Source organism: Myotis myotis, unplaced genomic scaffold (genome assembly GCF_014108235.1).
Source record: "Myotis myotis isolate mMyoMyo1 unplaced genomic scaffold, mMyoMyo1.p scaffold_m19_p_3, whole genome shotgun sequence".
NCBI classification, from domain to species: Eukaryota; Metazoa; Chordata; class Mammalia; order Chiroptera; family Vespertilionidae; genus Myotis; species Myotis myotis.
The window spans coordinates 82546779-82564023 of record NW_023416335.1 but is presented as its reverse complement, the minus strand read 5'-3'; the positions used below and the strand labels follow the sequence as shown (position 1 = coordinate 82564023).

At 38.4% G+C, this 17245-nt stretch overlaps 1 protein-coding gene across 2 annotated transcripts in view; it reads left to right on the top strand.

Moving 5' to 3' along the window:
- ENOX1 (ecto-NOX disulfide-thiol exchanger 1) overlaps positions 1-17245 on the top strand; it is a 626117-nt gene that overhangs the window by 325121 nt on the left and 283751 nt on the right. The gene's annotated exons all lie outside the window — the stretch shown is intronic.

The window sequence follows — 17245 nt, the reverse complement described above, 5'->3', positions numbered from 1 at the left end:
AAATGAAGAGCAAGGGAAAAGGAACACAGCCCTTTCCCTGGAATGACACATCTTTTCCCACAAACATTTATTTCATTTGGTAGAACTTTTATTCTGTCCATGGTGACAAATATTTTCTCCCCTAAAAGCCCTTTACTGTGGTACTGGTGTGTGTGTGTGTGTGTGTGTGTGTGTGTGTGTGTGTGTGTGTGTGTGTTTCCCTCTCTTTTATTTCTATTGAGAAATCAAAGGAGATTTTACTGCGGCGTTGGGCTAGATTCCAGTTTTCCCACTGCGCCCTTTGTGTTGGGCCTCATGATTGACTTGCTTTGAAGTGTGAGGCATACGCTGTGTATTAGGGAGAAAGTGGAGAGGAACTTGTGCCTCCATCTTCAACTCTCCATTCTGTCACTTTGGTAGAATGTTGTAATGTGTAGAAACCTAGTAAGTGTATCCATAGAAACAGAAGTGCTGGACAGGACTTGAGAAGCTACCTACATATTCCTCCCTAGTCTGCAAACAAGATCTCACTTGAACTTTCTGAATCCAGTGAGAATCTATTTGTTTTGAAACCTTCATATTTAGGTACTCACTTTTCTTTTGAAACCTGATACAGATTCTTCTTTCTTAGACCTTGTTGTCAAGAAAGCCTACGTAATTCCTAACCTCCTAGGATAGCAATTTATTTCTTCTTCCATGGAAAGAGAATTTATTGGTCAGAGTCCCCCTGTATCATCATAAACTCTGGTCACCCTTTTTTCCTTTCTATAAAACTGTGCAATCCAAAAATGTATTCTCACTGTTCTTTCCCAAGTCTCTTAAATTCTCTATATTCCACTTAAGTTTAAGAGCTCAGACTCATTGAAGGAGCATTAAAAATCATCTACTGGTGTTTCTCAAAGGGGACACTATTAGTAGTTATGATGCAGGATCATACCATGGATTTTAGAATGGTTAATAGCCCTGGTTCCCAGGAACCAAAGTTAGCTCCCTACTTCCTGGTCACCATGATAACCAATTCAGATGTGCATTTCCCTGCACTGGGGACCAGGACACCCAGACTGTAAACGCCTCACTTAGAGTTAAAAATACTGAAAGTAGCAGAGTTGAATGAAGGTTGGAGCTGAGCCTAGACTCCAGCTTTGAGCTCTGGCACCATTTCCTCCCCACTCTATCATACCTCTACTCTGGGCTTACATGTCTTTTAGCTGTCTAGAAGCACACTAACATGTATGTATATGAATGCTCTTTTGGAGGACCATGATTTCTGGTTTGGTGCTTAAAGGAGATCACTGTTGTTTGGTATGTGAACATGAATATGGGAAAGATAATATCAGAACTCAGTGCAGGAAAATAGCAGAGAGAGGACAACTCTGGGGATTCAGGGAGAGGATGGGGCCTGGACCAAAGGAAATCGTGGGACTGATGCTGTAAAGGTCCCAGTGCAGTCACTGAGGTAGAGAGGGCTAGACAATCTGAAATCTGAGAGAAAACTGGAAAAGGTAAGTAAAAAAGGAAGTACTTTTTCACTGTCTTTTCACCACTCTGCCCAGTTTCCACTCTCTACTCCATGTCACTGAAATTGAGGATCAGTTTGTGGGGGGCTCACAGGGCCCTGACTGTAGCTGAAATTCTCTTCCTTGCCTACCCACCTTCTATCCTCCATCAGCGTTTCTGTCTTAGCCCTCACTTCTTGTTGGAGGCCCCCACTTTGTCTGTTATGCATGCAGAGATTAGGACATGAGTCGGTGACTTATTTCTCTGGATCCTTCCAAAATGTCAAGTAAAGTTATAAATTAAAAGGAAAGATTTAGGGGGAAAAAAGAGCTTCCAGGAAGTTCTCCCACAGAAGCTTTCTTTTAAGGCTCTGATCTCTTGAGACATTTACCACAATACAAGTACAATCCAATCGGTTATGGAAAAACAAATTCTCATTCACTGCTATTTTCTTTGAGTTTAGCATAAAAATTCATTGAATTCCCTAGTACAGACATCACTTAATAACAGAATGAGAAGAATTCATGACGTAAAGATACAATTCTAAGCAGAGGTGTCTCCGTTGTTGTATTGGATTACACTTACTATCTGCCTCAGCTTTCCCAAGACACGCAGTAAGAGCAGAGCTGGATTAAAGGACTCTTTTCTGTGCTTTCTAGTAAAGTGAAGAATCCTACGTGATAAGAGTTACCATCTATAAAAATGCTACATTTATGGAGAGAGAAATAGTAACATCAAGGGCTTTCCTTATCCCCTGTGATTTAATTATTTGAAGCTTCATGACCCAGTTCCTGAGCCGGATGTTTTAAACATGATGATTCTCCTGTCCTGCCTTCTTTTATGCACAGGACACCAAGTTATACTTGACTTCTCACACTTCCCCAGTTCCTGCAATGCATAACGAGCTCCATAAATATGGAAGAATAAATATTAGCTTTATGAGACTGTATTCCTCTGCTAGTTAAAAAATAGCATATAATTAAAAAAATACAAGGATGTAATATTGAAAATTATAGGTCAATATGCCCTCTTATTGTGGGTATATATCTTATTCTCATGCATGGAGACTACTTTCTTAGAAAAATGTGTGCTGTGTAATATCACTTGTTTATATGATGTATTCCCACCCCTCATATTTAACAATATATCTCAAGTGACTCTTGCCTCACCAGTGAAATGTATCAGACTTATTTACCACTATGACAAAAACAAAAACTTCTGGTTCCTTGCTATTAATTTTAAGAATTACATGTAATTCAAAGTTAATAAAATGTTTGTGGGTTCCCCTTCCTGTTTGAGTTGCCAAGCATCCAATGAGCTCCTTGGAATTACTTTAGAAAATGTTTAGTGGCAATTTTGAAGGAAAAGGAAGTCTTAGTGAGGGTTTTTTTTTTTTTTAAAGTCAATTGTAGTCTTGCACAGCTAATCAGTACTTTAAATGTACAAATCATTATTTCAAAGTCCTGACTCTAATCATACATTTTTAACAGCAATCAAAATGTAGCATTCATTAGACGTGTCTCTTAAATCTCACAGCCACACCCTGTAATGAAGAAAAAGAGTAACCCGCATGGATGGTATGTGAGTTAAAACACTTTTTGAAAAGATTCAGTATAATTATGTTCAGATAATTCACTTCTATCTGGAAATAATCATCCATTTGCAAAATTGCCACTGACTTATCATATCAGGAAAAGTATTTTCTTCCACATTAAGTCTCTATTGCTCCTCTTGTTGAAGATCAAAAATAATCAGCCTTGTATATACTGGGCTCAAAAGTAAGAAAATTGGACTTACTGTAATAGCTCCTTCTAATCACCCAAATTTCTACAGCATTTTTCTTTTAAACCATAAATGTAAAATACATATTAATTTTTTAAATTAAAATAATTTCAATTACAGTTGACATACAATATTATATTAGTTTCAGGTTAATTTTTATTATGAAGTAGTTTAAACTTAAAGACAATAATAAACCTATGTACCCACCCCCATATTTGTTGATAACACTATATTTGCTTTGGATCTTTATTTTTTTAAGTTAAAAAAAAACTCACTATTCTTCCAATTCATCCATTCCCATGGGTAATATAATATGTAAATATTAGTTATGGGTATATTGCTTTATATATCAAATATATCCCTAGCTAATATATATTTCTATCTATTTATAAAGAGAATATTATTTTTAACTTTACTCAGATGTGATTATACTCAATTTATACCTTTACAACTTGCTTTTCCTGAACATTTTTTTTTCAGAATTATTTGTTACTATGAGGACATCGACCTCATTCTTAGTAGTTAATTGTTGTATAGTCTTCCACAAATAAAGTGTGTTTACCTTCTCATAACAGAGCATTTAGCAGTCTTTTTTTTTTTCTGGACCATCTTCCTGCACCCATTTTATGGTTCACAGTAGACACACGTTTACCATGTGGTACTACTGCATCCTACCTGCCATAAAATAAGCACTTGGAAAATATTTGTTCTCTAAATTAAACTACAAAACCTTTATTTCCTTCTTCTCAACACAGTTTTCTATTTTGTTACTGTTAGATGTGCCTCTGCCCTTTCTACTGATTTTTCCTCTGAGCAGTTTCTAATGTGGCTTTACCAAATCCATCTCAATCAACTGGCATTATATCTAAACAGGGAGGAAAGACAAAAGAAATAGAGCAAAAACAAGAAGAGAGAATGAACGAAGGAAGAAGGGATATATTCTAATCCTTAGCCTCTGAGGTTCAATTGGTATCCATGACTCGGGTACAGTTTTAATGATTTCAAGATCTGTCTCGAGTTAAATGGTTGTTTAGTACCTGGTACTTTCTAAAAATGGAACCTGTCAAAAAATCCTCAAGTAAATCTATATTTGTACTTTTTTAGTAGATTTTAGGAGTGTTTTGTGTTTTCCCTAGCATGCACTAAATAAATCTTTGTTGAACAATTGAATGCATAAACAAAGTATTAAAAATTTGTTGAGGTTACAGTAAATATTTATAGAGGTTACATGGTCATTTGACTTGGAGGTATTTTAGCATTCCTAGCAATCATCTGTCATCTGGTAGAACAATTAACTTCAACATTTAGACCTCCTGTAATTGAAAACTGAGGTCTAAAAACAAGTGAAAGATAAGAGTTAACTGAGAGCATCAACTCCCAAGAGTTATTAAAATCAAAATCTCTGATTAAAGTTCCCAGATGATTTAGGGCTCTAAAAAATAAGTGTACACTCCCTTAAAATTATAAGAGCTATATATTTTAGAGTTTAGACTCTTCTCAAATTCTGTTCTGTTTCATTACTCTAAGAGATGAAAGCTTTTTATGGTCAATTATATTTTTGTATATGATTATGGACTGAGCCACTTGACACCACAAAAAAAAAAATGCAACTTTGAAAAATTCAAGAGAAAAGGCAATTATTTCTAGAACTGATGGAACCTTTCCTGAGTTTAATTCTCACTCTTTTAAATTATTTATTCCCTTCAAGATACTGGGAATTATTAGAATGTAAATGATCCTACCACTTGCCAAATATAATTTTCTATATGAAAAGATTAACAAGTATTGAGAATTTTCTTTGGAATCCCTTGCAAGCTATGTTCTGCTCATTTCTGAAAGTCAACTTTATAGGTTTTTCCCCCCTTTAATCTTCATCTTTGTTGTATTTGATGGAGTTCTACTCAGCTAAGATTTGTGCCAAGTTTAGTTTTTAGCAGACTTTGTGACTGAGTGTAAGACCTCAGAAAATAGGGTTTCTGTCAGAAATTCTTGCAAATAGTACCTACAGCTGCTGCGGGGCATCAGCATACTATTTAGCCTGTAGGTATGTGTGGAATCAGTGAAGAAATGCTTTTCAATCTTAGTCATGTGTTCTTCAGTAGAATTTGTTCTAGTATGATATTATTAGTACTATTTTCTAGCAGAAGTGTATGATTTTTATCAGTGTCTATGCAATAATAGATCCACAGGTAGCCATGGCTTCTCATTTGGCTTATTGGTTAATAAGTATGATGAAATTTCAACAAATTGCACACTTTTTCTGGTAGATTTTTCTTTATAAAGTCAAATGGCGGCTTTATCCACCCATCTGCCTCCAAGTTGCGGCACTGGGACTCAGCTCAGATGATCAGCAGCCTTTGTTGCCTTTCTCTCCCTTCCTTTGCAGGCTCATGTTCTCAGGAGCTGGAGTGGAGCAGCTGGGTTCTGACACCAGCCAAGGAGATCAAGCTGCAATGGGAAATGGGGAAATGTGTCCCATAATAGGCTTACTGTCATCCTTCCACATTTTCTGTTTAAATCCCTGTGTGGGTTCATAGATTTTTAAAAGAAAGGGAAGAAAAAGAAGATAATTAGGCCAATGATGGTTTGGCAGAAATAAGACTAGTTATGATGTTGGATTATAAAATTCTCAAGTATGATTTGAGAAAATATCTGTTAAAATTCAAAATGGAATGGAGAAGAGTGAGAAAATAAGTGTGGTTTCAATTCAAATTAGAGAGTCAGCAAATTCATTTTGAGTAAATTAAAACCTGAATTTGGATTCTTTACTACAGACACAACTATGCCAAATTGAAAGATAAGCAATGCATTATCAGAAACTGTTAAAGACAAAACTGAGGTTAACAGTTTAGGCAGAAAACAAAGCTAATGTATTAGGGAACTTAGAAAAATTGTTTCAATGTGCTCTAAATACTTGAGACATAAACGTAAATAATTAAGGACAAATAATCTCAAGGATGCTTGTGAACGACACAAAATTGATAAAGGGAAGGCTCTCTAATTTGGGTAAACTAAAGAGTGCACTTGTTGGAATTATGTAATGATTGATTTCAAGGACAGTTAAACACTCTCAAGTAAATACAGTAGTATAAACTTGTGGCTAATAAAAACCTCAACCAAACAGCAACAAAAACCTCTATACTGCTTCATGAATCCCTAGTTTCCCCCTAATAATTTTACTCTATGATGATTCACACTGGGAGGAATTAAAAAGTTTGGCTTTTTGCCCTCCTAAACAATTTGCATTTATTTAGAAAACAGAGGATTCACCTAAAGTCAGTGTAACCTTTCTTTGAATGTAGCTCTCCTAATATAGTTCTTTGACAAATTGATTACTATTTAAATTCAAAGGGTGCTTTAAAATTACGAGTGTATTGGTGGTGAAACCCAGAAAGATGACTTCCAAATGACTATTTTCATTTATATATAACATTTTATTTCCTCTCAACAGCAAGGTTCCATTCAAGAGGAAGAGTAATATAGTATTAAAGTGCAGGACACCTGACTCATAGCTTGTGTTTTCACTCAAGAAAGAGATCATAGACTATAGACATCCGAGTCCCCCTAGCCTGTTGAAGTAAGTGGGAGGAAAAGATAAGAGCTAAGAGAGGTGATTGCTGACCAGCTTTCTCTTTCCTGTTATCCCAGAATTTGGCTTGCTGCCAATGTTTCTTTAATTTGATTTTTAGTTTGCATTGATAGCACAGGGTTTGTCTATGTATGTGTGTGCTGGAAGTACAGGAAGGAGTTCCTTTAAAAAAATATTGATTTTTAGAGAGAAGAAGGGAGAGGGGGAGAGAGAGAAAAAAACATTGATGTGGGAGCGAAACATTGATTGGCTGCCTACTGCCCATTCCCTACTTGGCATGGAGCCTACAACCCAGGCATGTGCCCTGAATGAGAATTGAATGGGCAACTTTTTTGTGCATGGGACAATGTCCAACCAATTGAGCCACACTGGCTAGGGTAGGAGTTCCTTCTTAAATTGGCAAAAAGAACCATCTTGGTATAAAAAGATATTTTTCTATATTATTTCCTGAAAATATGGACAACATTTGAATAAATACTAAGGGGGAACATTTTCCATAGAAAATGTCTGAGAACATTTCTATTCATTTGAAATTTTTCACACACAGAGAGAACTGCTATTAACTGAACAATGCCATCATGGTTAGAAATCCCATTCTAAATTTTAGTAGAGAATGCATAATCCCAAAATAAAGATGAGTTAAAGGAATAGAATTTACTTTTCCTTTTATTTTAAAGAACTTTTTGTTTTTGTTTTAAAATCCTGGGTAAAAATCCACTAATCACATTTTTCCTAAAATTATCACAAGTATTTGTATCTGACAACACAAAGGACAGCATCATAATAGGATGGTACAGTTGTTAACATTCTAGAGCTCATTTTTTCTTATCAGAAACATTACTAAATTGAAACTAAAGGACCTCAGATTAAGAAATCCCACTGTGTTTAAAATATCTATTTATAAAAATGATACTTATAAGTGCTTTAGAAAATATAACTTATAAAAATATTTTTTTACTTACGTACTTCTCAGCAAAGTAATACATAATTTACATAAATTATATAACCTTTTTTCCTCTAAGAATTCCCGTGATTTATAAAAATATGCTATTGCTTTATCTATTGATTGAAAATTGTGTTTTTAAAACAAATATTGAAAAAGGAGGTGGCAATATTTACCTCTTCTTACACTGCACTTAGAATTTTTTTTTTCTAAAATTACCTTACCCAGCTTCATTTTGCTTAGGATCTAGAGGGCATGCATAGAACTTTACCAAAGTAGTCTGTCATTTAACTTTTTGCTAAACAAATAAATAAGAAAATTAATAAAAGTGACCTACAAAGGTGAATTTCCCAAAAGCCCATAACTTCAGTGGGCTAACTATCAGATGGGAAGGGTGGTGGAGACTTAATGCTCTAGTCTCCTCTTACATTTCCTCTCCAAAGCCGTACTCTATTTATTGCTGTGGCATCTGGCATGCTTTCTTTTCTGAGCCTAGCATGCTCCATGCCATGTGTTAGCATTTTCCTGGAATGAAAGTCAAGGAAATACCATTTCTAAAAATATGTTTTATGGGTTTTAAAAAATATATTTCCTTTCTACTAGATTATTTACTTAGGAATCCCAATAAATGACATTTACACAGGGGAAAAAAATCACAGGGGATCTCATTTTATCTATGCAACAAGCATAATAAATGCTTTAACAAAGTGCAAACATTGACTTCCTCTTTAGTTTCAGAGACATTTTAATTTTGTAGGTTTATGGCCACAGGCCCTCCATGCTCACTAAAAATAGTACCTAAAACATTTAGTAAGTGCTTATTTATCCCATGAACTGTTCTTTACATGTATTAGCAAGTGTAGTTCCTTAACAATCCTGAATAGTAGATATTATTTATCATTTACATTTTATAAATAAGAAAATTATTGATGGGGATATGATTGGGAATATGCTCAATCTAGGGCTCAATTTGGGAAGAATTGACATATTATTCATATGGACCCTTCTAATCCATAAACATATACTCTTCCTATATTTATATAGCTCTTCTTTAATATCTCTCAGCAAATTTTGTAGTTTTTAGTATAGAATTTTGCTGGGGTCCCACCCCAGCAGGTCCAGGGGTCCCCAAAGGTGTGGACGGAGTCGGCGAAGAAGGAATGACACAGAGACAGTGTTCAGTTGATCAGCAGCCTAGCCAGGATCTCCAGCCAAGTTCTGGTCTGGATCTCCAGCCAAGTTCTGTTCAGGATATCCAGCGAAATTCTGGTTAGGATCTCCAGCCAGGTTCTGTGTCCATGTTCTGTTGCTAGGTTCTCCAGCCAGGTTCTCCAGGTTCTCCAGCCAGGTTCTGTAGCCATGTTCCCTCGCTAGGTTCTCCAGCCAGGTTCTGTCCAGGTTCTCCAGCCAGGTTCAGTCACCAGGTTATAGTCAGGTTCTCTTGCCATGTTCTATCCAGGTTCTGTAGCCAAGTTCTGTCTCTAGGTTCTTCAGCCAGGTTCTCTCGCTAGGTTCTGTCTCTAGGTTCTGTTTCTAGGTTCTGTGTAGGTTCTGTGTCTAGGTTCTGTGTGGGTTCTGTGTCTAGGTTCTGTCTAGGTTCTGTGTCCTGTTGTCTTGTTACATCTGTATTTATACCAGTTGATTCCAATCCTATCAATCTCTATTCCAAAGGTTAGGGCGTTTCTTTCTTTTTTTTTTTTTAATATATTTTATTGATTTTTTACAGAGAGGAAGGGAGAGAGAAAGAGAGTTAGAAACATCGATGAGAGAGAAACATGGATCAGCTGCCTCCTGCACATCCCCCACTGGGGAAGTGCCTACAACCCAGGTACATGCCCTTGACCGGAATCAAACCTGGGACCTTTCAGTCCGCAGGCCTGAGCCAAACCGGCTTTGGCAGGGCGTTTCTTATCTCCATTCCAGGGAGTAAAGATTATGTAGCTTAAGCATGATTGTTCATAGTTAAAGTGATTAATTACCTGCCTGGCACTTAGTTAAGGGGTTTTATTCCCTCCCTCACTTCAGGGGAAAATCCCTACCTGGGGAAACAACCTTTCTCAGAGAGGTGACCTTGGTTAAAACACATAGTGCCAAGAAGGTGAGCAAACATATTAAGAACAGTATGCCATATATGCCAGGTCCCTTGCAAGGATGGATTGGCTCCCGGCAGAATTTCTATATACCTCTTGTTTTATTTACACTAAATAAATATAGACTATTTATTTAAAAACTTTTTCAAGTTGACAATGGCTGATAAAGCATTGGCTGAAGCCAGGATTGCTTTCTTCTTTTTGTCTTTTCACTTATTTATTTATTTACTAGAGAACCAGTGCATGAATTTTTGAGTGGGTGTGGTCTGGCTGGCCCACCCTGATGGGGGCTGCGGGCAGTTGGCTGACTGGGCCGACCCCCAATTGGGGTGGGGGTGGCCAATCAGGGGCCGGGCTGGCCAGGGGGAGGGGCCATGGGAGCTTGGGAGATGCCGATCGGGGCCCCAATCAGGCCAGTTGGCCGCCGTAGTGCATGTCATAGTGACTGGTCGTTCTGGTCATTCTGGTCATTCCATTGTTCTGGTCTCTTGGCTTTTATATATATAGGCTAGAGGCCCGGTGCACAAAAATTTGTGTGATCGGGGAGGAGGGGGGTCCCTCAGCCCAGCCTGTGCCCTCTCGCAGTCTGGGACCCCTCAGGAGATAACAACCTGCTGGCTTAGGCCTGCTCTCGGGTGGCAGAGGGCAGGCCCAATCCCTAGGTGCAGCCCCTGGTCGGGCTCAGAGCAGGGCCGATTGGGGAGTTGGGGCACCTCCCCCTGTCATGCACAGAGCAGGGCGGATTGGGAGGTTGTGATGCCACCCTTAGTCACGTTCAGGGTAGGGCTGATTGGGGGGTTGGGGCACCACCCCCTGTCACACTCAAGGCAGAGTCGATGGGGAGGTTGCAGTGCCACCCCCTGTCATGCACAGAGCAGGGCCAATCAGGGGGTTGGGGCACTGCCCCCTGTCACGCACAGAGCAGGGCCCATCAGGGGGTTGGGGCGCCACCCTCTATCACCCACAGAGCAGGGCCGATCAGGGGGTTGGGGCGCTGCCACTCTCACACTCAGGGCAGGGCAGATGGGGAGGTTATGGCTCTACCCCGTCACACACGGCAGGTCCCGTGGGGGTGGGGGGGTTGGGGCGCCGCACCCTGTCACACACAGAGCTACAGGGCGATCAGGGGGTTTGGGTGCTGTCCCCTGTCACGCTGATCCCGGTGCTGGGAGGCATATTACCCTTTTACTATATAGGGTAGAGGCCTGGTGCACGGGTGGGTGCCGGCTGGTTTGCCCTGAAGGGTGTCCTGGATCAGGCTGGGGGTCCCCACTGGTGTGCCTGGCCAGCCTGGGTGAGGGGATGATGGCTGTTTGCAGCTGGTCACACACCTTTCAGGGTGGGGGTCCCCACTGGGGTGCCTGGCCAGTCTGGGTGAGGGGCTGAGGGCTGTTTGCAGCTGGTCACACACCCTTCAGGGTGGGGTTCCCCACTGGGGTGCCTGGCCAGTCTGGGTGAGGGGCTGAGGGCTGTTTTCAGGCTGGGGGTGACTGAAGCTCCCAACTGCTCCTTTTTTTCTTTTTCTTTTTTTTATTCTGGGCCAGCTTTAGCTTTAAGGCTTGGCTCTAGCTCTTAGGCCTCCACTACTGAAAGTAGGTTTCTGGCCTTTGCTTACAATGTTGCGATCCTGCTGGCTGAAGCCCAGCGACTAAAGCAGGTTTCTGGGGTTTTGTTTAGCTTCTATATTTGTTACATAGTTGCTTAGAGTTGCAGCTCAGAGGCCTGCAGCGGCAGGCGGGGAACGTTGGTTTCCTCCGTCACTGAAGCAAGCAAGCCTCATGTTAGTTTCAAGCTGCTTGGCTGCCGGCCACCATCTTGGCTGGCAGTTAATTTGCATATCTCGCTGATTAGCCAATGGGAAGGGTAGCAGTCGTATGCTAATTACCATGTTTCTCTTTTATTAGATAGGATTATGAATCATTTTTAAATTTTTTTTCTATTGCAATATTTTATTTTGAAAATGTTTCATTGTACAGCAAAGTTGAAAGCAATTTATAGTGAACACTAATATACCCACCACTATGCATCATTCCATTCTTCTCTCCATCCATGAACCCATTTTATTTCTGGATACATTCCAAAGTGAATTGTATAAACATCACTACAATTTCCCCTAAGTACTTTGGCACATGTATATTATAAGAATTCAAAGTTTATGATTTTTAATAAAAATTTTAAAGTAAAATTTATCTGTGTATTTACATGAAACACACATTTTAAGTGTACATTTTCATGAGTTTCAGTAAATGTGTACACCTATGCCAGCCAAATCTGTATCATTCCAGAAAGATCCCTTACACCCCTTCCAAGCAAATATCCCCCAGAATAAATCAACTTGAATTCTAGAACTTCATATTATAGAATCGTGCATTATATAATCTTTTGTGTCAGTTTCTTTCACATTGTAATGTTATTGAGATTAATCTGTTCTTGAGGTTATCAGCAGCTCTTTTCTATTTCTTGCTAAGTGGTATTCTAGTGTATGAATGTGTCACAGTTTGTTTATTCATTTTCTATTGATGGACACCTGTGCTCTGTCCAGATTATGAATATATGAATGAAGGTGCTATGAACATTCTTGAACAAGTCTTTTTGTGAACATAGGCTTTCATTTCTATTAGATCAAAATGTAAGAGTATCTTACCTAATAATAGATAAACATGTAAATTGACCATACCTTCGCTATGCTAACCAGCCAATCAGGAGATTATGCAAATTAACCTAACAAATATGGCAGTTAATTTGCATACGTAGGCTCCAAGTGGTGGAGCGAAGCCTGACGGCCTGGGGGCCGCAGAGCAGTGAAAGCCTCACAGCCCTGGGGCCAGTGGAGCAGTGAAAGCCTCACAGCTCAGGGGCTGGCTCTGGCTGGAGCCCAGCCAGAGCGAAGGCCTGGGTGCCGGGTGTGGAGTAAAACCAGTGCTAGCAACCAGGGGAAAGGAAGGCCTATTGCATGAATTTCTTCATGCAACAGGCCACTAGTAGTTTTAATAATAGGTAGTTGTATATTTAGTTTTAGAGGAAATTGCCAGATCTTTGTCTAAAGCAGCGATTTTTAACCAGTGAGCTACAAAAATGTTTAAAACATGCAATACCTGAGTATTTAGTCAGGGTACTGACCTCCTTTTCATTAAATTGTCAAATTTAAAAAATGAAAACAACCAACACAACAATAGCCGTTCAGTCTCAATAAATCAAAACTATTCGTATTTTCTTTTTGTCAGATTGGCAAAAAGTATAGTATATTTTTGGTATGCCACAGAATTTTAGTAATTATTTTATTTTATATGTGCCATGAGATGAAGAAGCTGAATATCACTGATCTAAAGTAGTTGCACCATTCTGTATCCCCATTAAAAAAAATATGCTGGTTTTCATTGTTAAATATTCTCAACATTTGGTATTGTCAGGTTTTCTAACTTTGGCCATCTCCTGGTTAGCAGTGATATTTCATTGTGATCTAATACACATTTTCCCTGATGATTAATATGTTGAAATCTTCTTCATGTGTTTACTGGTTATTCATGTATCTTCATTTGTAAAGCACCCACTAAATCATTTGGCCATCTTTATGTTAGGTTGTTTGTATTTTTATTATTGAGGTTTAATTCTTCTAGCACTGCTTGTTGAAAATACTTGCCTGTCTCTATTGAAATACCTTAGTGCTATTCTCAAATATCCAATGACTGTATATAAGTGGTCATCTATTTCTGAGCTCTCTATTCTGTTCCATTGATTTTGTTGCTCTTTATGCTAATACCACACTGTATTGATTACTGTAACCTTACAGTAAGTCTTTAAGTCAGATGGTACAAGCACTCCATTCTTGTTCTTCTTTTACAAGATTAGTTTAGCTATCCTAATTCTCTTAAATTTTTATACAGATTTTAGAATTAGCTTTCCAGTGTCTACAAATACTCAGCTTGATGGGGATATGATTGGGAATATGCTTAATCTAGGACTCAATTTGGGAAGAATTGACATATTATTCATATTGACCCTTCTAATCCATAAACATATACTCTTTCTATATTTATATAGTTCTTTAATATCTCTCAGCAAATTTTGTAGTTTTTAGTAATGAATTTCTATACATGTTTTATTTATCACTAAGAATTTTATGAATTTTTAATATTTTACATTCTCAACATCATTAGGAAAATGAAAATCGCAAGAAATCAATTCATACCCACTTGGATTACTATAATAAAAAGATAAGCATAATGAACAAAATAAACTGATGAACAAAATAGATTTAGAGTCATAGAAGCATGTAACAGACTGTGGAATCTCAGAGGGAAGGCAGGGGAGGGTGAGTGGGTGAGAAGAGATCAACCAAAGACTTTATATGCATATATACATAACCATGGACACAGACAATAGGGTGGTGGAGGACTGGGATGGGAGTGGGGGGACTAGAAGAGATCAGTAGAGGGAAAAAGGGGACATATGTAATACTTTCAACAATAAATATTAAAAAAAATAAACAATTCTCTATAGGAAAAATAAAAAAAGACAGGCAATAATAAGTGTTGGTGAGGAGTGAAGAATTTAAAACCCTCATATTTTGATGGGTATGTAAAATTGTTGCAGCCACTATGGAAAATGCTTTGACATTTCCTCTAAAAGCTAATAATAGGGTTATCATTTTATACTGCTATTCCATGCCTAAGTACAGACCCAAGAGAACTGAAAAATATATGCTCACACAAAAACTTGTATAATAATGTTCATAGCGATACTAGTCTAATATCCAAATGTATGAGCAACCCAAATATCCACCAACTGATGAATGGATAAACAAAACATGGTGTACGTATGCAATGCAATATTATTTAGCCAAAAAGGGAGTGCAATACTAATACATGCTACAGTATGGATGAACCTTGAAAACCTTTTGCTAAGTGAAAGAAACCAGACACAATAGACCACACATTGTATAATTCCACTTATATGAAATGCCCAGAACAGGCATCATCTCCATCTCACTTTCCACATACAGTCACTTAAGTTCTATGTATTAGTACTTTAAAATATCTTTGATATTGATTTTTTCTTCTGTATTCCCATAACTACTATTTTACTTAGATTCTTAATATTCTATGTGGAATATCCTAGCATTATTGCTAACATTATCCTTACCTCAAGCCTTAGCTACCTTCTATCCATCCCTTACTCTGTCTCAGAATAATGTTTCTAAAAATATTAATATAATTATGTCATTTTTTCTATATTAAATAATTTAATGGCCTTTTCTTACAGCATTTATTTTCAAGCCTTTTTTCTATTATATCAAAGTAATAGAAATCTATTTTCAAAGAAAGTTCACATATTGGAATTGAACAAATAAGTAATGTATGGTGGGAGACAGGTTTCTCCCTGTCAGGGCATTTTTAGGTAAGGAAGGAGGTAAGGCTGATACTGGACTAGACTTGGACATGTCAGCAGGAAGTCATGTTTAGCATAGATATAGATATAGATATAGATATAGATATAGATATAGATATAGATATAGATATAGATATAGAAACAACTATAGCTATGTGCATATACCTCTATATTCCCTAGCTCTTTCGCTGAGAGAGTTTGGGGGCAGTGATACCCCTGTGGTACCTTGCACATTAGTGCCCAGATCTTGGTTTCTAAATAAGAGGAACTAGGGGTCCTTGGAGAAATGGCTAGTTCTAGGGCTGGGACAGTAAAAATACAGTATAAGCCTGGAGCAACTTGGATACTCTAAAGCAATAAAATGGTAAAACACACACACACACATACACACAAGGACAGGGCAAGTTAGGGGATTTGAGAGCCAACCTAAATAGCTCCCAGTGGTGAAAGCTGGAAGAGTCTGAGCACAAACTAGAGAACATGATATTGGATTATAACCCAAAGTATAAAATAAATACGCATGAGTTCATTCTAATATAAATAGCTGAACAAATAAATAAATGGAGTAGAAGGAAAAATCTTTCTTACAGAAGAATTCCTAATAATGTAGGTAGCCTTAGCTCCCTCCAGGCAGTGAAGCTTACGCTCATACTGCCATGTGGGCTGGACTCAGTGACCGATTTCCAAATAAGAGAGCATGTAAAGAAGAAAAAAAAGTAACTTAACTGTAGAGAAACCTGGTAAATGTTACATTAGCCAAATGGGCAAGGTTCATATCACAAGTGATATGTGTGTTTCCTGATGTGCTGTGGTGAAAAATGTACCTCCTCTGTGGTATTCCTCCCAAAACCTATCACCCTCATCTAGTCAAGAGGAAAACAGCAGACACACCCCAAATGAGGGGCATTCTACAAAATACCTGGCTAATATTCCTCAAGACTGCTGAGGTCATGACTAATCAGGAAAAGCTGAGAAACTGTCACACATCAAAGAGACATGATGACTAAATGCCCTGTGGTGTCTTGGATTGGATTCTGGCACAGAGAAAGCACACCAGTGGAAAAACGGGTGAAATATGGGTGAAGTTTGACTTTAGTTAACAGCGATGTTTCAGTGTTGGTTTCTTGGTTGTGACAAGTGTGCCATGGCCATGTAAGATGTTAAACAGGGGAGCTGGGTCAGGAGTTTATGGGAACTCTGTGTATTATCTTGGTAACTTTTTGTAAGTCTAAAGTTTTCCAAAGAAAAAAGTTATCAAAAACGTAAGAAGGCCCAATATGAAACAGGTATGAGCAAAGCTACTGTGATTGAAGTAGAGCTGCAGGGCCCGGAGTCCTGACTGCCTGGCCTCTCCCCCGCTCCTTTCACCACCTCCCAGTCAGCCTCCCTTCCTCCCTAGAACCCCCGTTTCCCTGGTACGTGTTTTGCAAACTGCTATCCTGTAGAATTTAATCTAAACTCCTTGACATGTCTTCTGGGGACCTTTATATTTTCACCCTTGCCTCGCTTTCATCTTAATCATCTGTTGACCTCTTGCCTCCTGTACTTATTTCCTTCATCTATTTGAAGGCAGTGTCTTTTCTTCAAGCAGACAGTGACCTTCTTCTTGATTGTACATGTGCTATTCTTTTTGTTTGGAAAACTTTTCTCAAGCTTGTTCAGCTTCAAAAACTCTTCATCTTATGCCCTCTCTACATGCTCCTAGAATTCAGCTCAAGAGTCCTCTTTGAAGTCTCTAAGAGGAAGAGAGGGGTTCTGACAGTATTCCTCAATAGCCTGTAGTCCCTCCTAGTTGTCTGTATGCATCGCCGTATGCATGAACCTTTCCTCCAACAGTGGACACGCTTCTAAAGCAGATTACACTCATCTCTCTATGCCAGTATCATGCACAGTGCCTAGCACATAGTAGGTATTCAGTAAATGTTGAATACATGAATAGATGGATGAATAGTAGCAAGTTTATTGAAACTAAGGTAT